Genomic DNA, 26,320 nt, shown 5'->3' with positions numbered 1-26,320 from the left:
TCTTTTAAGTAAGAGGTCCTACCCACTGGGAACCACAGGGGCCAATGACTTAAACCACAGTAATGTAATAGGTATCCTAAAGATCAAAAGTGAACCCAAAAGAGTGAGGTAGGAAGATCAATTACCAATTGCACTAAACAAAGGCTCTTTTGAAAAAGCCATCAAATGAAAAAGATGAAGCAGGAACTGGCTAAATTAGCAAAATGGTTAGACAACAGCCTGACACACTTCAACTTACAAGGAAAAAAAAAGGACAGACAATTTTTTGCTGAAATTGTAGTCCTTGCTGTTTGTGTTGTCCTAGAGTTTTATATGCCATTTTGTACTTCTTCTCTATGATGTAAATACTTTTCATTGTAAAAAATGTAAATATTAACTATATTTTTTGTTTCTGTCTTTTCTAAAATGGAAGTTGATCCAACTAATAAATTACAAATCATCTATATCTTGTTTGTTTGTTTGTTTTTTAGAAATTATATACCTTTACTGTCCTTCAGAAGGGAAAGAGTTTCATGATTAAAGAGAAACTTCATTCCTAACTAATGGAAGTAAGATGGTGCCATATAAGAGGAAAAGATGAAGGGTCAGGAGAGTGAGTTTTAGCTCTGACTTTTCATTAACAGATGTGGGGCCCTGACTAAGTCAGTTAACCTCTTAGAGCTTCATCTAAAACTGAAAACAGCTGCCATCGTTGTTTTAAAACTCAATAAGGTAATAGATGAAAAATGCTTTGGAAGTAAAAAGCTGTACACAAAGGCATGGAATTACTAAGTCTTAACTGTCATTATGTCTATTGGTTGAGGGATGAAAATTTTATATATAGGAAATTTGTTTAATTATTTTATTTTGCTTGAATTCTGTTTTGGGACAAAACCAAACAGAAATTGAATGTCAAGTTAACTTCTCCTACTGGTACTTCTAAAGGTCCATGATTAATCATCATAATGATCTTATGACCTTTAAGAGCATTGGGGAAGAATTAAGTTTCAACAAATTTTAACGAAATTCTTAAGTCTGAATATGTTCTTGGTTTGACCAAAATTTATTCATCAGTGCCTAACATTCCATGATGAAGGCTTTTCTGGAGGCAGAAATGTAATCAAATGATGTGGAATTGGCAATCCATCCAAAGGGGGAAGGAATCCCAAGGAATGTCCCAGGCAAACTCTACTTTGGATCCAAGGAACTTACATACACAAATACATCAAACTGAGAAGTGCCTTCTTTTCCTTTGTAAATGACCAAACTGAACCAATTCAACTCAAAGGAAAGCCACAATAACTAGCAGTTTACTTCACGCTTCCACAGACCAAAAGGCTTAACCTTGGATTCTTGCCATGTCAGAGTAGAAAGAAGCCTTAAAGATCATCTGCACCCCTCACATCTTACAGATGAGAGATTGGGAATTTATGTGACTCATCCAGGGTCATTCAAAATCATGGGCCCTCCAGCTCATGAGAAAAACAGCTAGGGATAAAGAGACAATATAGCCCTTCTCAGCAGCTGTGTTTCCACCCCCTCCACCTGCAGCTCAGGATGAGGGACATGGAGGGCAGGTGGAGGGGAACTCGTGCTTTCATCTCTCAGCCACGTACAGGCCCTCCATCTTCCCCAAGACCCTCAGAAATACAGGCATTGCACTGTAGAGTTTGGGGGTATCGGCTGTGGATGAGGACAATTGTGTCATAAAAGTAAAAGTTTCTATCTCTCCTCCTTTTCAGAGAAGCAGGATGGGACTGGGAAGTCCCTGAAGAAGTGAGTTCCAGGTCTGAGTCTTCCATTAAGCATGATCATGAGCCCTTCCTTCTGTGAAATGCTAGCACTGAGCCTTTAAAAGCACCTTCTCCACTTTCTCTTTCCTGGCTTTTACTGTCTCACTGCCAGCCCTGAACTTCTATCAGATCCTTGATGCAGAATTGGTAAAACAGGAAGGTATCTTAGATACACAATCCTGTGATTTCCAATTAATTAACCCAACAATTCAGAAAATGGCATTAGAAAGAATTTCAGCTGTGTTCTGTTTTAAATGATTGATGTTTAAAAGTTCTAGTTTAAAAGTCTCTAGAAAATTGATCTGGGTAACCAAATCTTGGAAAGACAGGAAAAACAAGTGGCTGAATCTTTCCACAAACAATCAGGATTTGGAAGGATTTTTGCTAAAAGATAATGTTCAGGAAAAGGTAAAACTATACTCTTGCACTGATATAAAAATGAACACATGTTAAAGATTTTATTTGACTCACATGATGAGGGAACCAGACAGATGTTTTTACCGGTCCAAAGGAAAATTCAAACAAGCACAAATTATATGCAGTAAAGGAAGGTTGAGATGAACTGCAAATGGAAACAAAGTCAATTATCACTATCAGACAGTATATACTTTATATAACTATCAGTTACCTACACGTTAGAAAGGGCTGTAAAATAGCTCAGACAACGAACAGTATAGAACCTGATACCCCAGAAGGATAAGCTATAGATGTGGCATCATTTTCCATTAAAGCATAGAACCTTTTCCTACAATTGTAAAGCAATACTCTGCTGTATTTAATACCTAGACTTATTTCACAGACATTAAAACACATCATCCTTTTCAACTCATATATTAGGCTGGTAAATGTGTAATCAGAAAAACCCCTGGGCAGAGATTGATGGAGCCCTGTATTTGAGTGTTAACCTTCTGACCTCTCAATTCTCTGAGCCCTTTTCCTCTGTCTATTCACTGTCTCTACCCCATACCCCACCCCCATTTAGCTTGGGGCTAAGAACTCTTGACATAAATACTAACTCTGCAGAGCTGATCAAAAGCAGATGTAGTGAAGGATGTTGACCCTGTATTTCATAGCACTCATCACTGGGTGAGTAATAAATCTCTATGTTTATATGACTAGAGTCTTTCCTCTGAATTAAAGACCCCTAATCCTTCATATTTGTGGCTGCTGACTGGGAAGAACATCTTTGCTACTGGCCTCTTAATTCAATGTGCCAACAGCTAAGATGCTCTTAGAATAATAAATTGCAGTCTCTCTTGTGACCTCATACAGCCCCACGCAGTCACCCTCCTGACCTCACAGAGGCCCATCCAATGATACTTCATGCTTATCATCCACCCACTCTTTTTAACTGGGCTGGCAGAATCATAGTATCTTAGTCCTGGAGAGATGAACTATGTCTCCCTCCCCACTTTTTCAGTATTAATTTAATTAATGTGGTCATTATACTCTTGCCATTGCTAAGGATACAGTGATTTCCTTAGCATTGCTGGATCATTTCACATTAAAATAATAAATCAGAATATTAATTCAAGATGTGGCTGTGACCCTAAGAAGTTATGTGGCTGTGGCACTAACAAGTTATGTGCCTTCACCAGCCCTTCATCTCCCAAGGCCTCTTCTTCTTCATAAAAGTGAAGACACTGAATTCTAAATCTTTTTTGATTCTATCCTGGTTTACAGTGATAGCTGGTGATATATTGTGGCCATTGCTGTCTTTAATATGTTGTGACTATAGTAGCTGTTGACAGCCTGTATGTGTGATTGGAAAACGGCAGTGTACCCTCTCAGAAGGAAGATTTTAATGTGGGAATTGGAGAGAGATTGGTTTGGATAACTCCAGTCACATAGAGATCTCTTTCCTAACTCATGCCTCATTTGAGAAAGCAGTAAATTCCCCAAAAAAAGCTGTTAAATGGCATCTCCAAGGATTCTGAGCTTGAACAGGCCTTCAGGAGTTTAGGTACTGGATATTCCAAAAGTAGATTGTTTATCTCCCTGGCTTTTGAAGAGTGAGGATGGGTTATGCTGACTTAAATACATTCTTGTTCAGCCCCTCTACCTCCTCATTCTCACTGGCAACAATGGATATAAAAATACAATGTAATGGAGAGAGATTCAGCAAAAACATTGGCCTGTACTTTTCAAAAATATCAGTGTCATGAAAGACAAAGAACAATGAGGAACTGATCCAGAATAACAAAGAGTAAAGATTAAAGAGACATGGAAAATACATTCAGGACCAGAAAAAAAAGGGACAAAAAGTTCATTATAGGGCAATTGACAACATTTGAATATGGTGTGACGTTATATAAGTGAATATTCTCGTGCTGAGAAAATACACACTGAAATATATAAGTGAATATTCTTGTCCTTAGAAAATACACACCAAAGTATCTAGCTGTAAAGGAGAAAGATGTCTACAACTTGCTCTCAAATCATTCAGGAAAAAAAAATTTTTTTAATAAAAAAAATAAAAAGATAAGCTGAAAAAACTGAAAAAGAAAATAAGAAAACAAATGTGGGAAATAAAACAAAGGGGACAAATCTGGATGAAGGATATACAGGAGTTCTTTACACTGCTATAACTATTTCTTGTGTTTGAAATTATTTCCAAAAAAATGTATTTAAAAGAAGACACTGTAGAAATAATTTCAATGTTCTAAGACAAAATAAATTTGAACCTAAATTCTATATGCTATCAACTAAGTATTATAACAAAATAAAAACATGTTCAGACTGCAGGACTTAGCATATTTCTTTGGCCATAAACTCACTGAAATTAATGCTAGAAAATGTACTTGAGCAAATAAGAAGACATGGGATACAAGAAACTATTATATCCATAGAAATTGGTAAAATGTGCAGCTAAGCCTAAATAATTGTTGTTTTATTGATAGAATCCAGAAGAAACAAAAATCCCAAGTAGTTTCAGCAAGGAAAGTAGCAGAGACCTGGGGAAGGAGAAAGTAAAATTATACCTAGTTTATTCCTTATTCTGAATAAGAGGAAGAGAGAAATACTGATTAATTGTGGTCATACAGAGGAGACACCATGTGCTAAAATTTAAAGGTATTCAAGGTGACTTCAGCACAAATGGAGGAGTAAGGAGTTCTGAACATTCTCTCCTCCATAAAATCAACAAAAACAATGGCAAAAATTGTCAGAATCGACTTTTTCAGAACTCTAAAATTAATGAAAGGCTTACAGCAATCCAGGGAGCATTTATTCAAGAAAACTGGTTGAAACTTGGTAAGAACAGAGAGTTTTGTGGAGTTTTAACTTGCCTATTTCCATGCACCCTCCTCAGCTGAGCAGTAGCCTTGAAAATATGAAACCAGCAGCCTGGCAGCTAGACGCCCTTGGGTTGAGCAGGAAGTGGGGTGCAGGAGGGAAGGCGGTTATGTGGGAGGCAGAACCAGGTTGGAGCTCATTCAAGGCCATGCTTCCAGAGAATTATCATTACTTAACCTGTCTGGTCATTCCCTGGAAGACCCCATTCACAAGACTTATCTTATTTGACCCGGATCAGGGTTAGCCCAGTGTAAACAGCCTCTTCTCCAGGAGAATTTGTCAGAAACAGACAGCAGTGACTATTTAACATTGTGGCTGCCTGGATGGTGGCTAACAGCTGGGACAAAGAATATTCCAACCAAAATGTTTAAAGGGAAAATCTGAGAAATGAGATATCCATGTGGATTTTTAAAACTCCAACATACTCACAGTAGTCTAGAAAGACATATGCATGTACAGGGCTGTGGGCATGCTCAGGAAAGATCTGAGAAAGCCCTAGCTATCACCTCTGGCTGACCTTGAGGCCCTACACAAACAGTAAGTGTTGTCATCCCTGGCTGAGTGTTAAAGGCATGCCTCAATATGCACACAGAGCCTCTTGGTACAGAATGAGAGACTTATTTGTTCTAGTCATTTGAGGAAACCTCTGTGTAATCATTAGCTGATGTCTAAGTTAACTGAGCAGAGACATCAGTGACCATACATGATGAATAAAGACATTCTAGAATTACCTCAAAAAAGTCACTATCAAAAGAAAACAGTAATAACAACAAACAGCAAGGACAGCAAGTCATGGAGTGGGGAGGGGGAAGAAAGAATCGGATTCCCAGAGATGACACCTAATATTATATGGTGTTCTGTTTCGATTAAAATTTTAAAATATGCAAAAAGAAAGCCTACATACAAGAAAAAAGCAGGTAATAGAAACTACCTTTGTGGAAGCCAGATGTTGGACTTACTAGACAAAGATATTAAAATCACTATTTTAGATATGTTCCAAAAAAAAAGTAATCCATGGGTAAAAACTAAAGGAAAATATGAGAATAATATCTCACTGTATAGACAATATGAATAAATTGATAGAAATTATAAAATGGAACAACTAGAAATTCTAAGATTAAGAAAATACAACTGGACCAGGTGCAGTGGCTCACACCTGTAATCCCAGCACTTTGGGAAGCCAAGGCAGGCAGATCACTTGAGGCTAGTTCACGACCAGCCTGGCCAACGTGGTGAAACCCCATCTCTACTAAAAATACAAAAATTAGCTGACAGTGGTGGCAGGTGCCTGTTGTCCCAGCTACTTGGATGACTGAGGCAGGAGAATCACTTGAACCTGGGAGGCAGAGGTTCCAGTGAGCCAAGATCACACCACTGCACTCCAACCTGGGTGACAGAGCAAGACTCCGTCTCAAGAAAAAAAAAGAAATAAAATACAACTGAATTGAAAATTTCACTAAAGAGGTTAAACAGCACATATGAGCATACAGAAGACGGAATCAGCAAACTTGAAGATAATTCAACTGAGGTTATTCAGTCTAAGGAACGGAAAGAAAAGACAATGAACAAAACTAAACAAGCCTCAGGGACATATGGGAAATCAAGCATACCAACATATGCATACTGGGAATCTGAGAAGAAGGAAGAGAAACAGACAGAAATAATATGCAAAGCAATAATGACCAAGACCAGTCTGGCCAACGTGGTGAAACCCTGCTGAAAAATATAAAAATTAGCCAGGCATGATGGCAGGTGCATGTAATCCCAGGTACTCGGGAGGCTGAGACAGGAGAATTACTTGAACCTGGGAGGCGGAGGTCACAGTGAGCTGAGATTTTGCCATCGCACTCCAGCCTGGGTGACAGAGTGAGACTCTGTCACAAAAAAAAAAAAAAAAAGAAAGCAAGCAGTCATGACAAAGAGGCAGATGTAAATAGTGTTTTATCAATTACATTAGATGTAAATGGATTAAACATGCCAGTCAAAACACAGAGATCATCAGAATGGATAAAAATATGATCTATCTGTATGTACTTTACAAGGGACATATTTTGAATTCAGAGACACAAATAGAACAAATGATAATCTAAAAAAACCTGGAGTGGGTATATTCATTACACAAAACAAACTTTAAGACAAAAATTGTTACTAGGGGCAAAGAAGGACATTTTAAAATAATAAAAGAGTCAATCCATCAAGAAGATATGGTAATTATATCACTGATGTCAACAAGATGGTTGGCTAGAGTTGCCTGGCACTTTTTCTCCCTGACAGAAAGGAACCAAAACAATGAATAAACAACTGGAGTGACTAAGGAAGTATGCTGGAGAGCACCTAAGGACAGGAAAATCCCATGGAACATGGAAGCCCAGGATAGCATCATAGACACGGGAGGGGCACACCCTGCATCTGCAGCACTGTCTTCCCCACCAGGATTGGCTAGGAGTCAGGGGGTACTTTTTCTTACAGGGAGAAGGTAAGTTGGAAATCCCTAGTGGTCCTCATAGCCACTACAGACACCAGCAGTTCTTGCTAGAAAAGAGTCTCTCAGTCCTCACAGGCCCTGAATCCAGTTTGGGGAGTTCTGGAAGTTTCTGTGGCTGCATTGCCCTGGAGTAAGAGCCCAAGTTGTGCACTACCTATCCCTACAACCTGAGCTGCTATGACACAGTGCCATCTTCAAGCTGGACACACTGCTAGAGTGCATCCTGCCATAGGAGCTGGTGGCCACTACCTTTCTCCATCCGTGAGACCCTGTTATCATTCCAACATGTTCACATATGTGACTGTGACACTATAACCCCAGCTGCATAGAGCCTAGAACCAATGGAATGATGGAGACTCTGGTGGTCAAACCCACAGAGCACTCCTTGCCACCCCAATCCCAGGGAACAGCTCAACCTATATAGTAGGAATGCCACTGATCAGGCAGCCAGCCTGTCACACCTACACAGAGTTGTGCTGCACAGCTGGCAAACCTGCTGTGCCTGGACACACCCATGCGAAGCCTGACAGCCAGCAAAGCAGCAGCCCAACCTCACAGAGACCAATCAGTCTGCCACACTAGCATGCACTCATGCCCAGCTGTAGAGCCAGTATAGCAGTGGTCCTACCTTCCCAGAGAGCCCACTGCATAGCTGGTTAGACTGCTATACCTATATGCACCCAGCTTGACAGCAAGGCTGGCAGCATGAAAAGCCCCCCTAGAAAGCCCACCATACAGTCTGCTGGCCCACTATGCCCAAACATGCCTGACCTAAAACCTGCCCAGACTCCCCACCCTCCAGCAAAACCATGCCACTGCCATCACAAACATCTGCAGTTTAGGCCACCGAGGCAATCAGAGACATTACTGGTGAGATTACAGCTGGAAAAAAAAAAAAACCACACAGAGACCACAGTACTGAGTCTACCCAGAGCCAAAGCTAACACAATGCCCTATCAACACACTAGAACCCATCTACAAGAAAGCCTGTCCGTATCAAAGTCTAGAGAATTAGGAAAAGGAACTGTTCCACTAGATGCACAGATATCAACATAGGAACGCAAGAAACATAAAAAACCCAAAAGAACAATATAAGTTTCCAGTAACAGACCTTGAAGAAATGGATATTTACAATATACCCAAAAAGGAATTCAAAATAATGATCTTAAGGAATATCAGTAAAATACAATAGTATGCAGACAACTCAATAAAATCAGGAAAGCAAATCATGATCTGTATAAGAAATTCAACAAAGGGAGGGTTATCATTTAAAAAAAAAAAAAAAAAAAAAAAAAACCAGAAATCTTGGACCTGAAGAACTCAACAAATGAAATAAAAAATACAATTGAGAGCTTAAACAACAGACTAGCTCAAGCAGAAAATAAGAATTTCTGAACTTGAAAAACAGGTCTGTTAAAACAACCCAGTAAGAGAGAGGGAAAAAAAAGAACTAATAAAAAGAATAAGAAAGCCTATGGGAGTTATAGGACACCATTAAGAATATAAATATTCACATTATAGAGGTGTCAGAAGGAGAAAAGATTAAGGCACAGAAAACCTATTTAGCAAAATAATAACTAAACACTTCCCAAATCTTGGAAGAAATATGGACATCCAAAGCCAGGAAGCTCAAAGACACCAGTTAGATTCAGCCCAAAAAGTCCTCTCCAAGACACATTATAATCAAACTATCTAAAGTCACAAAGAGGGGCCTTTTCCTCTCAGAAGTCCCGCTCTCTCACTGGAGAGAGAGTTGTTCTCCTTTCTCTTTCTTCTTCCTATTAAACCTCTGCTCCTAAACTCCTCACGTATGTCTGTGTCCTAAATTTTCTTGGCATGAGAAGATGAGCCCTGGGTATTTACCACAGATGACAAAGCTGCTTCATAATGGGGGATTATCCAGGATTCTAAGTTACAACACTCATCAAAATGGTGAGAAGAGGACAGAACTCCAACTCTGTCCTTTCATTTTAGGGCTCTCGGCCTCCATTTTAAACCAAATCAAATCAACAACGGGCATTATTTAGCCATTTAAGAATATAATTAGCATGGTTGCCGTTCTTAAAGACTTGGATGTGAGGCTTGCTGGGGAGAACATGGAGAATCCCACAGTACCCACAAGTTGCTGGGCATATTGGCCATGTTTGAACCAGCTTCATTTCATGAAGGACATAGCCGTCACATGGGGCTGGAAGAGGTCCTGGAGCAACTGAGGATTTCTGGCTGGGGCTACTAGCTGGTGTTATCCAAAGGCTTCTGGACTGACCCCAGCCTCCAACCAACCAATGGTGTGTCAGCAACAGGATCTCCAACTTTCCTATCATAATTTCCTCCTTTCCTATAAGCAACCACCATGTCTCCTATCCTCCTTGTGTATGCAATGTGCAGGAAGTTTTACAGTTCAGGGAATTAATCTGTGGGCCCTACATAAATCAGACACTGCCCCTTCAAGCCTACCTATGAAATCCAGCAAATTCTGCCACTGGCCAGCCTTTTCTTCTTGGAAGCTCCTCTCTCTCAGTAGAGAGAAAGCTGTTCTCCTTTCTGTTTCTTCTGCCTATTAAACCTCTGCTTCCAAACTCAAAAAAAAAAAAAAAGTCACAAAGAGGAAATTCTGAAAGCTATGAGAGAAAAACATCTCATTAGACTATCAGCAGACTTCTCAGCAGAAACCTTGCAGGCCAGGAGAGAATGTTTCAAAGTGCTCAAATTAAAAAAAAACTGTCAGACAGGCGCAGTGGCTCACACCTATAATCCCAGCACTTTGGAAGGCCGAGGCAGGCTGAGGGCAGGAATTTGAGACTAGCTTGGGCAACATAAAACCCTCATCTCTACAAAAAATACAAAAATTAGCCAAGTGTGGTGGTGCATACCTGTAGTCCCAGCTACTTGGGAGGCTGAGGTGGGAGAATCACTTGAACCTAGGAGGCAGAGGTTGCAGTGAGCCGAGATTGTGCCACTGCACTCCAGCCTGGTGACAGAGTGAGACCCTAAGAAAAAAAAAAAAAAAAGAAAAGAAAAAGAAAAAAAAAAGCCCACCAACCAAGCTTACCATATACAGCAAAACTATCCTTCTGAAATGAAGGAAAAACTAAGTATTTCCCAGACAAGCAAAAGCAGAGGGAATTCATAACAGGTAGACTGAACTTAAAAGAAATGCTTAAGAAAGTGCTACACCTGGAAACAAAGGATGATAATTACAATTATGAAAACACATGAAAATATAAAATTCACCAGTAGAGGTAAATTCATAATCAAACTCAGAATGTCCTAATGCTATAATGGTGCTATGAAAATCTTTCAATTCTCTGGTATGAAAGTTTGAATTCAAAATGGTCAAAAAGAACAACAACTACAATTAGTGACTAAAGAGCACACAATAGCTAAAGATATAAATTAAGGCAACACATGTAAGGGAAAGAGGGGATGTCTAGAGTATTTGTAAGCAACCAAAGTTAGGTTGTTATCAGCTTAAAATAGTCTATTATAACTATAAGACTCTTTATATTACCCCATGGTAACCACAAAGAAAGAAATTACAGCAGATATAAAAAATGAGGAAGAAAAAGGAAACATAGCTCAACACCACAGGAAAAAAAACAACAAAGCACAGAGGTAAACAACAAGAAAGGAAGAAAAACGAAGGATCTAGAAAACAACTGGAAAACAATTAACAAAATGGTAAGAATAAGTCCTTACCAATCAAAAATAACCTTGAATTTAGACAGTAGCTCACACCTGTGATCCTAACACTTTAGAAGGCTGAAGCAGGAGGGCTGCTTGAGGTCAGGAGCTCAAGAGCAGCCTGTGCAACATGGCAAGACACCATCTCAAAAAAAAACAAAAAAAAAAAAGAAGGAGGAGGAGGAAGAAGAAGAAGTAGAAGGAGGAGGAGAAAGAAAAGAAAGAAAGAGAGAAAGAAAGAAAGAAAGAGAGAAAGAAAGAAAGAAAGAAAGAAAAAGAAAGAAAGAAAGAAAGAAAGAAAGAAAGAAAGAAAGAAAGAAAGAAAGAAAGAAAGAAAGAATCCTTCTTAGCTTATTCTATGAGGTTAGTAGTATCCTAGTACCAAACCAAAGACATTACTGAAAAATAAAACTGTAGATCAAAATCCCTTATGAATATAGATGTAAAACTCCTCAATATGATACTAGCAAATTTAATCCAGCAACATATAAAAAGATTTAATTGTACGATATGACCAAATGAGATTTATCATAGAAATGTAAGATTGGATTAACATATGAAAATCAATTACATTTACAATAGCTTTAAAAATAATACAATCGGCTAGGCGCAGTGGCTCATGCCTGTAATCCCAGCTCTTTGGGAGGCTGAGGTGGGCAGATCACCTGAGGTCAGGAGTTCAAGATCAGCCTGGCCAACGTGGTGAAACCCTGTCTCTACTAAAAATACAAAATTAGCTGGGTGTGGTGGCGCATGTCTGTAATCCCAGCTACTCGGGAGGCTGAGGCAGGAGAATCACTTGAACCCAGGAGGCGGAGGCTGCAGTGAGCCAAAATTGCGCCATTTCACTCCTGCCTGGCAACAGAGCAAGACTACGACTCAAAAAAAAAAAAAAAAGAAGAAGAAGAATACGATCTTAGAAATAAATTAAACAAAAAGAGCAAGACTTATACACTGAAAACAGCAAAACATTATTGAAAAAAGTTAAAGAAGACCTAAATAATGGAAAGACAGTTTGTGTTCACAGATTAGAATACTTAATCTTGTTATGATGGTATTATTCCCTAACTTGATTAGTATATTCAGTGCAATTCTTGTCTAAATCCCAGCTATAGAACTTGTAGAAATTGACAGGCTGATACTAAAATGCATATGGAAATGCAAGGGACACAGAATAGCTAAAACAATATTGAAAAAAGGAACTTAAAGAACTCTCCTAAAAAACAAATAACTGAATTGAAAAATTGGTAAAGAATTTTAGTAGACATTTCTCCAATGATGATATACTAATGGTCAATAAGCACATCAAAAGATGTTCAACAACATTAATCATTATGAAAATGCAAATCCAAACCACAGTAAGATACCACTCCACACCCACTAGAGTGCTATAATAAAAAAATCTGGAAAAACATGACAGAACAAAAAAATGAAAATCAAGGACATGAAAACATCTGGAACCCTAATAAACTACTAATGAGAATATGAAAAAGTGCAGCCACTTTAAAAAACAGTTTAGCAATTCCTCAAAAAGTTAAGCATATACTTTGGGAGACCAAGGCAGGAGGATCACTTGAGCCCAAGAGTCTGAGACCAGCCTGGGCAGCATGGTGAGACTACATCTCTACAGAAAAGCTTTTAAAAATTAGCTGAGCATGGTTGTGCATGCCTGTAGTCCCACCTTCTCAGGAGGCTGAGGTGGAAGAACACTTGAGCACAGGAGGTCGAGGCTGCAATGAGTCCTGTTTATGCCACTGCACTCCAGCCTAGGTGACAAAGTGAGGCCTTGTCTCAAAAAAAAAAAAAAAAAAGGGTAAGCATGGAGTTATCAGATGGCCCAGAAATTCCACCCCTGGGTATATGTGAAATGGAAATGAAAACATGTTCACACAAAAATTTGTACACTAATGTTCACAGCAGCATTGCTCGTAGTAGTTAAAAAGTATAAACAGGCTGTGCGCCGTGGCTCACACCTATAATCCCAGCACTTTGGGAGGCTGAGGCAGGCAGATCACCTGAGGTCAGGAGTTTGAGACCAGCCTGGCCAGCATGGTGAAACCCCGTCTCCACTAAAAAATAAAAAATAAAAAATAATTAGCCAGGTATGGTGGTGGGCGCCTGTAGTCCCAGCTACTCAGGAGGCTGAGGCGGATAATCACTTGAACCCAGGAGGTGGAGGTTGCAGTGAGCTGAGATTGCGCCATTGCACTCCAGCCTAGGTGACAGAGTGAGACTCTGTCTCAAAAAAAAAACAGTATAAACAATCCAGATGCCTATCAACTAATGAATGGATAAACAAAATAGAGTATGTCCACACAGTAAAATATTATTCACCTCCCCCCCCCAAAAAAAAGGAATGAAGTCCTGATCCATGCTACAACATCAATTTTTTTTTTTTTTTTTTTTTTTGAGACAGGATCTTGCTAAATCACCCAGGCTGTAACTACAGCCTCAACCTCCCTGGCTCAAGTAATTCTCCCACCTCAGCCTCCAGAGTAGCTGGGACCACAGGTGTGAGCCACCATGCCTGGCTAATTTTGTTTAAATTTTTGCAGAGACAGATCTCACTATGTTGCCCAGGCTGGTCTAGAACTCCTGACCTCAGGTGATCCACCCACCTCAGCCTCCCAAAGTGCTAGGATTACAGGCATGAGCCACCGCGCCCAGCTGAGATATTATTATATATAATTTTATACCAATAAATTCGATGATGAAATTGATGATGATTTTCAAGGAAAATAAAGTATACTAGAATTAGCACAATTAAGGGGTAGATAACCTGAATAAACAAACAACTGTAAGAAGCATCAAAGATTTATTAATAAAAACAACTCCAGGCTCAAATGGTTTTACAGGCAACTTCTACCAAATTTTCAAGAAACAGATAATTGCCATGGTACATCAACTATAAAAGTATATAAAAATAGATGAAAATTTTTTGAACTTAAACTATGAAGTTAACATAGCCCTGTACTTGACTAGACAAGAACAGCCCCCAAATTAGGCTGTGGTTCCACTCTATCCATGAATACAGAAACAAAAAACCCTAATAATACATTGTGAAATGAAATTCAACAATGCATTTCATGATTAATCCATGAGAATCAAGTGAGGTTTATGCCAGGAATGCAAGGACTGTATTAATAGATTAACGAGGAAAAAATGAAAATTGTAATAGATGAAGGAAAAGTATTTGATACATTTCAATACTCATAAATCAAAACTAATATAATCTTAACTAATTATGAATTTTAAAATGAAAGCTTAATTCAAGAATGAATATCCACAAGATTTTACACAAACATCCTTCTTAATGGTGAAGTATTAGAGGCAACATTGTATTAGAAGTCCTAGTCAATGGAATAACAAATTAAAAAATTAAAACTATAAATAGTAGAAAGAACAAGACAAACACCTTCAGTTGTAAATATTATGACACTTTTCTAGAAAAATCCCAAGAGCACAGATTAATGAATCATTAAAATTAATAAAAGGGTTTAGTACAGTAGCCAGACACAATATCATGAACAAAATTTAATACTTTTTCTATATCAGTAAAAACCAGTGGGAAAACATCGTATGGGGGGAAATTCCCTTCAGAAGGTTATTAAACCTAAAAGAAAGGAAGGAAGGGAGGGGAGGAAGGAAGGAAGGAAGGAAGGAAGGAAGGAAGGAAGGAAGGAAGGAAGGCAGGCAGGCAGGCAGGCAGGCAGGCTAGCAATTAACCAAACAAGAAATATGGAAATCCAGCTTCTTCTGATAATGACCAAGTAAGCTCTAAATGAACCAACCCTTTCACAGGTAAAACAATAACCTTTGGACAAAATATGAAAAAAACCAAATACTTGAGGGCACTGGGAAAAGACCAAAAGCAGGTAGACTTTGGAGCAGAGTTGACAGTTAAAATATAGGAACGACACTGGGTGAGTTTCACATTTTCATGGTTTCAATCCTGACAGCAGGCTTCAGTCTATGCCATTTAGGGTGACTAAAACATCAAAATTGCAGTCTTTCTGACTTGAAAACCTAGAAGACAGAGTTCAGGACAACTATAGCCACTATAAAATGAGGCAGTAATACCAGTAAAGAGAGAGTCACAGAGGTAGTGCCTTAACTTTCGTATATAAACTCTACTTAAATCCCTGCCTAACCCCTGGACCACACATACATGGACAGATTTCAGCAGCCAGCTAAGGCTAAAAGAACTAAACTGAAATTTAATCTGTCACCAAAGACACAAGGACGCGATGCTTATAATTTGAGTCAAACCAAATACATTGCATGGTAAAACAATAACATCAAGGTTCTTTATAGGATTTTAACAAAATCTAGATCTCCATAGCATAATATTTATAATGCCCAACAGACAATAAAAAATTACTTGATACCCAAATAAACAGAAAATGTGGCTCATTCTCATGAAAAAAATTGATAAATACAAAACCCCAAGATGATCCAGATGTTTAAATTAGCAGAGAAGCATTTTAAAATGCTATTATAACTATGCTTAAGGGTATAAAGGAAAATGTGCTCACAATAAATGATAAGACAGAAAATCTCAGCAGATAGATAAAAACTACAGAAAAAATGGAAATACTAAAACTGAATAATACAATATCTGGAAAACAATTACAGCAAATTGAGGAAGATGGACAAAAGCAAAAATGAGGTTAAAAACAGACCAATAGAATTATACAATCTGAGGAGCACAGAGAAAAACATTTTTTAACGAACAGAGATTTAGTGATATGTGGGACTATATCAAAAGGTTTAACATCCATGTAATTGGAGTTGCACAAAAGAAGGAGAGAGAATGGAGCAGAAAAATGTTTTAAGAAATTATGACCAAAATTTTCTTAATATGATAAAATAAGTAAATTTATATATTCAAGAAGCTCAATGCATCCCAAAAAGAATTTAAAAATCCACACCTAGGAAAATCATAATCAACCTTCTGCAAACCAAAAAAAAAATAAAATTTTTAAAGTGACCAGCTACTAATGACACATATACACATTAAACAATTATTTGAATGACTACTGACATCATAAATCATAAAGGCCAAAAGATAATGCAACAGTATCTTTAAAATGTTTCAGAAAAACCTATCAACCAAGAATTCTATAATATTCATCATGTCAAGAATGAAAGCAAAAAACAGATATTTTCAGACAGAAGAAAACTAAGACTTGGACATGGTAGCTCACACCTGTAATCCCAGCACTTTGGGATGCCCAGGCAAAAGGATGGCTTGAGCCCAGAAGTTTAAGACCAGCCTAGGCAACACAGAGAGACCCTGTCTCTACAAAAAATTAAAAAAAAAAAAATAGCTGGGCATGGTGGCACACACCTGTGGCCCCAGCTGCTCAGCAGGCTGAGGTGAGAGGATTGCCTGAACCCAGAAGTTCAAGACTACAGTGAGCTGTGATTGCATCACTGCACTACTCCAGCCTGGCCAACAGAGCAAGAGCTTGTCTCAACAAAAAAAAAAAAAAAGAAAAGAAAAAGAAAGGAAAAGAACAAAAGAAAGAAAGAAACTAAGAACCAACAGAATCATATTATAAGAAACGCTAAAGGAAAAAAATGATTCCAAATGTAATGAAAATTTAGATCTTCAGGAATTAGTAACAAACATTGGAAATGGCAAATATATAGGTAAATATAACATAATATTTTTCTCTTACTTTCTTCAACTACAAAAAAAGTTTTAAAAAGTTTTAAAAATCATGACATGTGATCCATAACATATATAAAGGCAACTACATAGCATACTGCTATGTAGTATGACAACTACATAGCATAATGGATGAGAAGGCATAATTGGAGCTATACAGTTGCAAGATTTTAGGGTTTACATAAAGTAGTATGATATTAACTCCCATTAGTTGTAGTAGTACAATACTCCAACTGTGAAGATTTGAAGATGTATGTTGTAAGCCCTAGAGGAACTATTTAAAAAGTAATACAAAGAGTAATATAAAAAGTAAAACAAAGAGGAATAGCTAAAAAGTTAATAGATAAATTAAAATGGAAGTCCAAACAGTTTTAATACAATCCAAAAGAAAGCAAGAGAAATGGAAGAACACAGAGGAGACAAACACAAGTAAATGTAACCTGCCTGTGAAAAAGAACTCTAACTCTTTACTGAAGCCATGAAAGAAGACCTAGATAAATGGAGAGACATTACGTTTCTGAATGAATTGAATCAATACTGTAAAGCTGTCAATACTGTAAAACTCTGACAAATTAAGTTATAAATTTAATATAATTCAAAGCAAAATTTCTACAGAACTTGTTATGAAATTTGACAGAGTGATTGGAAATAATTTTCTGGCACAGAAAATAATATGCGAGAAGAGCAAAGAAATGTTTTTAAAAGAATAATGCAAGGGAGACTTGCCCTGCAAGGTATAAAAGCATCCTATGTCGACAGAGATATTTAAAATAGTGTGTTATACCAGAGAAATCTGAACGTAGGTAGGAACTTCAATAACATTAAGGAGTTACTCTTAATTTTCAGAGGTGATAATGGTATTACAGTTATATAGGAAAATGCCATAATTTTTTATTTCAGAGCTGTATATGGAGGTATTCAGGGGTCAAATGGCATGTCTGAGATGTGCTTTAAAACAGTACAGCAACCAGAGAGAGAGAAAAGGGATAGAGTATGCAATTGTAAGGAAATGTTGATAATTTCTGAAACTGAGATAGTGATATGTTGTATTTACGGTACTATTTTCTCTATTTTATGTATGCTTGAAATTTTTCGTAAGTAACAATATCTAAGTAACAGACTATTGATGACTCAACCGACGATAAATAAGTAATGGACTAGAAGAGATATCCAGAAACAGATCCATGTGTACATGTGAGTGGTTACTATATAAAATGTTGGCATTTCGAATCAGTGAAGAAGGATGAACTATTCAATATCTAGTGCTACAATAAATATCTATTTGTAAAAGTAAAATAAAATTAGCCCTTATTTCATATCTTTTCCAAAATTAACTCCAAAGGGATTAAGACAATTTTTTGAAAAAAATCTACTAGGGGTAAGAAAAAGATTATAATTCTAGAGTAGAATAGTTTTTTCTAAGAACATATAAAATGTAGATGTCATAAAGTATAAGATTTTCAGAGCTGGCTTCATTAAAATTTAAAATTTCACTTTCCATAGATCTCCAAGGGCATTTTTAAACTATGAATGCATAGTAAAAACTGCATAGTAAAACATGCATGCATGTTGTTGGAACATGTCATGAAGATCAAACAGTCATTGTGGTTGACCAATAACTTACAGTTTCAGTAAGTTAATTACACTAAGTATTATAGTTAAGAAGCACCAGTTTTTCTTCTAATACTATATTTGGAAAAATGGGAAGACAAAAATAGTACAAGATAGAGATGCTCAATCTGTAGCTTGTGGGGAAAAGATTCACAAATATACAGTAAGTAATCAGAGATGTAAGCAACCTATCAACCAGAATGTGACAATGTAAGGAACTTTGGAATAGGCAGAAAAGAGGACTTGGTGTCTCTAATAAAAAGCTATGCATTTTTAGTGCACACTCTTACAGGTAATCTAAATCTAACTCTATCATTTCCTTTGAGTTACTTTACAACTCTGTAAGTTGTAGATAACTGATAGTAATGCAAAATAATTCTTGTATAAACATGAAAGTAAATTATATTCAGTGAAGGTTCCATTGATTTTCCTCTTCCATTTTGCAGGAAGCCAGTTATTTTTCCATTTGCACTTTCATTTCAATATTTCTGAAATATAAATATGTCTGTTGGATTATCCTTTCAACTGCTTATAATGTCTTACCATTTCCTTCATTTAAAAAATTAATCAACTACAAGATTGAACACATGCTCATTTAAAAAAAAAATTATAACTGTTCTCTCTGGAAAGACACCATAAAGTTGAAGACAGACAGAAAAAAAAAATTACAACTTTTTTTTTTTTTTTTTTTTTTGAGACGGAGTCTGGCTCTGCCGCCCAGGCTGGAGTGCAGTGGCCGGATCTCGGCTCACTGCAAGCTCTGCCTCCCGGGTTCACACCATTCTCCTGCCCCAGCCTCCCGAGTAGCTGGGACTACAAGGCGCCCGCCACCGCGCCCGGCTAGTTTTTTATATTTTTTAGTAGAGACGGGGTTTCACCATGTTAGCCAGGATGGTCTCAATCTCCTGACCTTGTGATCGCCCATCTCGGCCTCCCAAAGTGCTGGGATTACATTTTAACAATGAAGAAATTTCCAAAATATTTGAAGAATACCCATTAAAATATGGAAAAAGCAAAACCTAACTGAAAAACAAGCAAATGGTTTGAACAAGCAAGTCATGGAACAAAAAGTGTAAATGTCCAATACATTTTTAAAAATGCATGTATAATTTAGTACAGAATGTAAACTGCTATAATAAAAAGACCTCGCACAGGGACTCAATAAAAATAGACGTTTATTGAGCTGGGCATGGTGGCACACACCTGTAGTCCCAGCTATTTGGAAGACTGAGGCGGGAGAATAGCTTTAGGCCAGGAGTTTGAGGCCAGCCTGGACAACACAGCGAGACTCCTCTTAGGCAAAAAAAAAGATATTTATTGCTCTCTCACGTAATAGATGGGCTCTATGCCACAAAACAGTCAGTTGGGCTGGTAGGGAAGCTTTGCCATTCTTACTATATGGCCTTCAACAATGCTCTGGTCAGCACTTTTCCAGCTGCTGGAAAGAGGAAAAGGGGAAGACGGAGGCAAGCCCATACATCACTTTGCTTTCATCCCATTGGCCTGAACTAAGTCACATGACCACAGCAAGCTGCAAAGACAGCTAAGAAATGTAGTCTTTAACCACTAAAAGGAAGAAGGTACATACTAGAGGACAATTAGAGATATCTACCATAATGCAAACGAAAGTAAATTAAAACAATATAAAGGAATTTCCAGTCAGATTGTCAAACATGTTTAAGTTTTATAGTATGAAAATTGACAAGAATAAAAGGAAATAAATATCCCAATATACTATTAACAGAGGGTATAGTTCAAGACAATTTGGCAACATTGCTCAAACTTAACACATCTATCATGTGAACCTGAAATTCTATTTAAAGAGACTTACCACATAGGAATCCTTACACTTGTTCTAAAAAAGAATGCACAGGCGTATTCATCGCAGCATTGTCTGTTATAGGAAAAAAAAAGAAATAAACTTAAATGTCCATCAATAGAGGAAATAATCTTAAATTCTGACATAATTCCTTCTACAGATTACTAAGTGGCTGTAAAAGAGAATAATGTAGTACTAACAGGAAACTAGCTCTAGGATATACCGTAAACAGGAAGAGCAAGATACACAATAATATACAAATGATCCTATTCGTAGGACAATAAATAATAAGTAATAATAAATAAATACAAATGTAAAAAAAAATAAATAATGTCCTACAAATATACTAGCATATATGAAACCGCATGGAAATAAAATGGGAATTATGCTCACCAAACAGCAGTAACTTATCCCTAGAGCGGGGAGATAAGTGTGCTAGAAAGAAGGGGAACTTTACTGTTTCCTATCCACTTAACAATTTTCTTAATATTTTACAGTAAGAATGTTTTCATATATTCTTCCACTTTTTTAAAAAACAAAAGACAAGGAATGAAAAGAAACCAAATTGGGGAAGGAGGGTGTACTAATAAAAAAAAAAAAGTGAAAAGAAATAATACAATGGTAGTATGAATGGTGAAATTAAAACTGATTTTTCTCTCCAAATTTTCTGTGATAGTTTATTTGTTTTTGGAATAAAATTTTTTTTTAAATTTGTCTCTAAGCTAGACAGTAAACTGACTCAGCGCCTGGTATTCCTCCAAGTCACTTCCTGAAAAGTAGCCTCGCTCTTCTGAATAGAAACCAACAGACCTATGTACCTTTGGGGAAAAGGATGAGGACCTTCCCACTGCATTTTAGGATGGTTTCCACAAAGTGGCTAAGTAAATTTGCTCTTTCATCTTTTCAGAATATCATTTAATCTTAAAACCATGTGATGATAAAGATGACGATGACAGACTTTGTAGCTACGTGAGGAAATGTTCTTGACAGTTTTAAGTAGAATAAAAAAAGCAAGAAACAAAACTGTAGACTCTAATTACACATGGACAAAGTTAACAAATGTAACTCAAAAAAAATGTAGCTCCCTGAATGTTTCTGAGGTAGAGCGATGGGATTATGAATTTTTTTTGGTCAATATATCCTTTAAGATTGCTCTAAGAATAGATAAAAATCAATGACGGAGTGGGGGAAACAGGCAGAAAATAAGCGGGAAGCAATTTCCCTGGAATACAGAGGTATTGTCTGTTACAATAAAAAAGACAAATGCTGATCAATGGTTCAGAATTTTTTTTGTTGTTTTTTGTTTGAGACAGGGTCTCTCTGTCATCCAGGCTGGAGTGAGGTGGCACGATCATGGCTTACTGCAGCCTCAAATTCTTGGACTCAAGCAATTTTCCTGTCTCAGCCCCGCAAACAGCTGGTACTTCAGGTGCATAGTCACCACACGCAGCTATGTTTGTATTTTTTGTAGAAACGGGGTTTCACCATGTTGCTCAGGCTGGTCTCAAACTCCTGGCCTCAAGTGATCCACCCACTTCAGCTTCCCAAAGTGCTGGGATTACAGGTGTGAGCCACTGCGCCTGGCCTGAAATTGTGTTGTTTTTAATCATTGAAAATAACATCAATACAACAGGCAAACAATACCAAAAGTTATTCAAGAAAATAAATGGAATAATTTACATAAAGTAACCCACAAGGATTTGGAATACAGACAACCCTATTTTACAGGAAAACCTTTCTAAATCCCTACAACACACAGAGTAGGAAGCCATCAGCCACCAAAAAAGAGAATTAAATGCTACAGGGCATCTTTTAGGGCCAGGCTGGTTGCCACAGCTGAACATAAAATGTCTGTCTTCATAAAGCATTGTCCACTCCCACCACTTTGTTAAGAAGTCAGCTCTCAGCACTTTGAGATTCCCCAGAGGACAGAAATTATTTTGTTTTCTTACAAATATACTTGCTTAGAAACTCCTGAAATTCCCAGACATTTTTCTTAAGAATTAGAGATGCCAGCGATAATTTTCAGACTCTACAACCTCTGTTAAGGTTCTCAGCCAACTACTAAACAATACCATTTGCAATTTGCAGTCTTTTAAGCAGATTGCAAACCATGTGACTGTTTCTAATTCCAAGCCATCTTAAATTTCACTAGTAAAATTTCCAAACACTGTTTGAAATGTGTTGCTAACATTTACGCATATAACATCTACTGCATTTCCTCTAATTTAAAAACTATCAAAATAAGCTGCAAAATGTTGCCCAATATAACTTTTTTTTTCTGCTAAACACTCTCTGCTTGAAACTCACAGCTTCATTATCTTACTGGTCATCAGCCAGTTCTCTCCATTCCCTTACCATTCATTCAAAAACATCAATGTTAATTTCACATATGAATGTTCTCAAGATAACATGCATCTTTATAATATATATTCTCCTTAACTTCCTGTGCTATCTTCCATGATAGCAAATGAAACACAGGTTCCAACAGGTAAGGAGTAGGAGATGGGACTCGACTCAGAAAGCAGGGCTCCAACACCAGACCAAACTGAGGACTAGCTAAAACAGACAAGGGACAGAAGCACCTCTCCATCAGACATATGTCAGTTTGCTATTGTTTATGGCAACACCCAGAAGTTACCACCCCTTTCAGTGGCAATGACTTGATGACACAGAAGTTATCACCCTTTTTCCAGAAATGTCTGCATAATCTGTCTCTTAATTTGCATATAATTAAAATGGGTATAAACGTGACTGCAGAGCTGCCTCTGAGCTGCTGCTCTGGGCACACTGCCTATGGGGTAGCCTTGCTCCATAAGGAGTGGTACCTCGGCTGCTGCTGTATACTGCTGTTTCAATAAACGCTGCTGTCTAACACCACCAGCTCACCCTTGAATTCTTTCCTGGGCAAAGCCAAGAACCCTCCCAGGCTAAGCACCAATTTTAGAGCTCACCTGCTCTGTATCAGCTAGATGGCTATTCTCCTCCAACCCCAGCTCATCACACGTGGACCAGTAATAGAACTTATGGTTGGCCAACATAGTGTAATCAAGGGTCACAGCCCAATAGAGTAAAAAACTGGGAGAGAAGAACAAGGTCAACATTCTGAAAGGGGAAAGTCTTGAGCCTAAGCCAGACCGAATAGTTAACCAAGTCAATCCCTTTGAGAATAAGAATTGAGAGGTGGATTCAAAGAGTAAGGCCAAAACTGAATTAACTGAATTAAAGCTCCAACAATGTCAGAACAAGTGAACAGTTACTAGAATCACTTTAATGGGGGCTTTGGAATTATCTTTATGAACCAACTGACACCTGGTGCATGACTTAAAAGCATACGCTTTAAAAGATGAATAGATCCAAACTTTAGTATGAAGTAGATCTTCCACAACTGATGACACCTGCTTCACAAACTTTACGAATTTTCTCTTTCACTTTTCAAAATTAATTATACAAAGAACCACTTGCCCAATTAGAAGTAGTCCAACATATCCCTCTTGAGGTATCCTCTCTCTACCTCCTCCACTTCCACTACCCAAGGACCTCTTGGAAGCTTACCCAGGTTAAAGTGCTGCAGGCTCTTTCTCATGCCAAGCTGAGAGAAGGCTACAACAGCTCCCATGGCACTGGCAAGGACTCAGGGAAATGGGCATTCTCATACACGGCTAAGGAAAGTTTGACATTCTACAGCATTTTTAAAAAGTTACCTCACAATAGCTTTTGACTTTCAGAATGCACATACATTTCACACAAGTCCAACTTATAGGACTCTACCTTATAAGAACTAAAAGAATTAGCCCATAAGAACATATGTACAAGAATGTGGCCAGGCACAGTGGCTCACACCTGAATCCCAGCACTTTGGGAGGCTGAGGCGGGTGGATCACTTGAGGTCAGGAGTTCAAGACTGGCCTGACCAACATGGTGAAACCCATCTCTACTAAAAATACAAAAATTAGCCAGGCGTGGTGGTGGGCACCTGTAATCCCAGCTACTTGGGAGGTTGAGGCATGAGAATTGCTTGAACCCAGGAGGCAGAGGTTGCAGTGAGCCAAGGTTGCACCACTGCACTCCAGCCTGGGGAGCAGAGCAAAATTCTGTCTCAAAACAAAACAAAACAAAAAAAAAAAAGTTTAAGGAGATTTATTTCTTGCTGAGCACAGTGGCTCATGCCTGAATCCCAGCACCTTGGGAGGCTGAGGCAGGTGGATCACTTGAGGTCAGGAGTTCGAGACCTGCCTGACCAACATGGTGAAACCCATCTCTACTAAAAATACAAAAATTAGCTGGGTGTGGTGGTGGGCACCTGTAATCCCAGTAACTTGGGAGGTTGAGGCAGGAGAATTGCTTGAACTCAGGAGGCGGAGGTTGCAGTAAGTCGAGATCAAGCCACTGCACTCAAACCTGGATGACAGAGTGACTCCGTCTCAAAAAATAAAAAAATTTAAAAAGAGAGAGGTTTTTTTTTACTGTAGAAACTGTATGAAGTGGACAAGCCACTATGAAAAAGAAAAGATTGGGCAATTTTTTTTTTTTAAGGAAACAATTTTTTGTTGTTGTTGTTTTGTTTTGTTCTGTTTTTTGAGACAGAGTCTTGCTCAGTCGCCCAGGCTGGAGGGTAGTGGCGCGATCTCGACTCATTGCAAGCTCCGCCTCCCGGGTGCACACCATTCTCCTGCCTCAGCCTCTGGAGTACCTGGGACTACAGGCGCCCGCCACCACGCCCGGCTAAATTTTTTTGTATTTTTAATAGAGATGAGTTTTCACTGTGTTAGCCAGGATGGTCTGGATCTCCTGACTTCGTGATCCCCCTGCCTTGGCCTCGCAAAGTGCTAGGATTACAGGCGTGAGCCACTGCGCCCGGCCTTAAGGAAACAATTTTAAACCTAGCAAAAGAAAAAGCTAGGTGTAGTGGTGTGCTTATAGTTCTGGCTACTCAGAAGGCTGAGATGGGAGGATTGCTTGAGCCCAGGAGGTCAGGGGTGCAGTGAGCTGTTATTGCACCAGTGCACTCCAGCCTGAGGAACAGAGCAAAATTCTGTCTAAAGAAAGAAAGATGGCCGGGCGCGGTGGCTCACGCCTGTAATCCCAGCACTTTGGGAGGCCAAGGGGGGCGGATCACGAGGTCAGAAGATGGAGACCATCCTGGCTAACACGGTGAAACCCCGCCTCCACTGAAAATACAAAAAAATTAGCTGGGCGTGGTGGCGGGCGCCTGTGGTTCCAGCTACTCGGGAGGCTGAGGCAGGAGAATGGCATGAACCCAGGAGGCAGAGCTTGCAGTGAGCGGAGATTGCGCCACTGCACTCCAGCCTGGGCTATAGAGCGAGACTCCATCTCAAAAAAAAAAAAAAAAAAAAAAGAAGGAAGGAAGGGAGGGAGGGAGGGAGGAAAAACTTCTGGAAAATATTTAAATATTCATTAAAATTAAAACTCAGTGATGAAATAAGGAGGTTGGCTGGTTTTGTTCTACTGAGAACAGCTATAAAAGCTAGACTAAATATTTTTAACCTGTTTGAAGGCATTGGAGAGCTATCAAAATAGGATTTATAGAACAAAAGACCCAAAATAAAGGAAATCCCAGAAAGGGTACTGTAACATGTTATAAGGGAAATCCTTATAACATAGGGAATCCGTTATGTTATAAGGGAAATACTTCCTCCCTTAAAGTATTTGCCAATTTGAAAACAATTACTGAGGAGCTGAACAATCTTTCAGTTCACTTACTGACTTCAAGTTGATTGGGTGCCTAAAAATTGGAGTTTAGGCCCACCAAGAAGAAAAGACATTTCAAATAAGACGCTGAAGGGTTATACCCTAAAAGAGTGAGCCAAAACAGACCAGCCCTTCTAAGGATTGAAGCCTACTGTATTAGTGTTCTCCAGAGAAGCAGAACTAAGGCTGGGCATGGTGGCTTACACTTATAATCTTAGCACTTTGGGAAGTCGAGGTGGGAGGGTTACTTGAGGCCAGGAGTTCGAGAC

The 26,320-nt window shown here is 38.4% G+C and overlaps 1 long non-coding RNA gene across 1 annotated transcript in view; it reads right to left on the bottom strand.

Moving 5' to 3' along the window:
- The window catches only part of LOC135965125 (uncharacterized), a 70,665-nt gene that overhangs the window by 7,236 nt on the left and 37,109 nt on the right, over positions 1 to 26,320 (bottom strand). Inside the window, exon 2 of the long non-coding RNA XR_010577992.2 lies at positions 20,352 to 20,414. This is a non-coding gene — a long non-coding RNA (uncharacterized lncRNA). The remainder of the gene's footprint in view (positions 1 to 20,351; positions 20,415 to 26,320) is intronic.

The sequence above is a fragment of the Macaca fascicularis genome, chromosome 9 (assembly GCF_037993035.2).
Source record: "Macaca fascicularis isolate 582-1 chromosome 9, T2T-MFA8v1.1".
Taxonomy (NCBI): Eukaryota; Metazoa; Chordata; class Mammalia; order Primates; family Cercopithecidae; genus Macaca; species Macaca fascicularis.
This window is presented reverse-complemented; position numbering and strand designations above follow the sequence as displayed.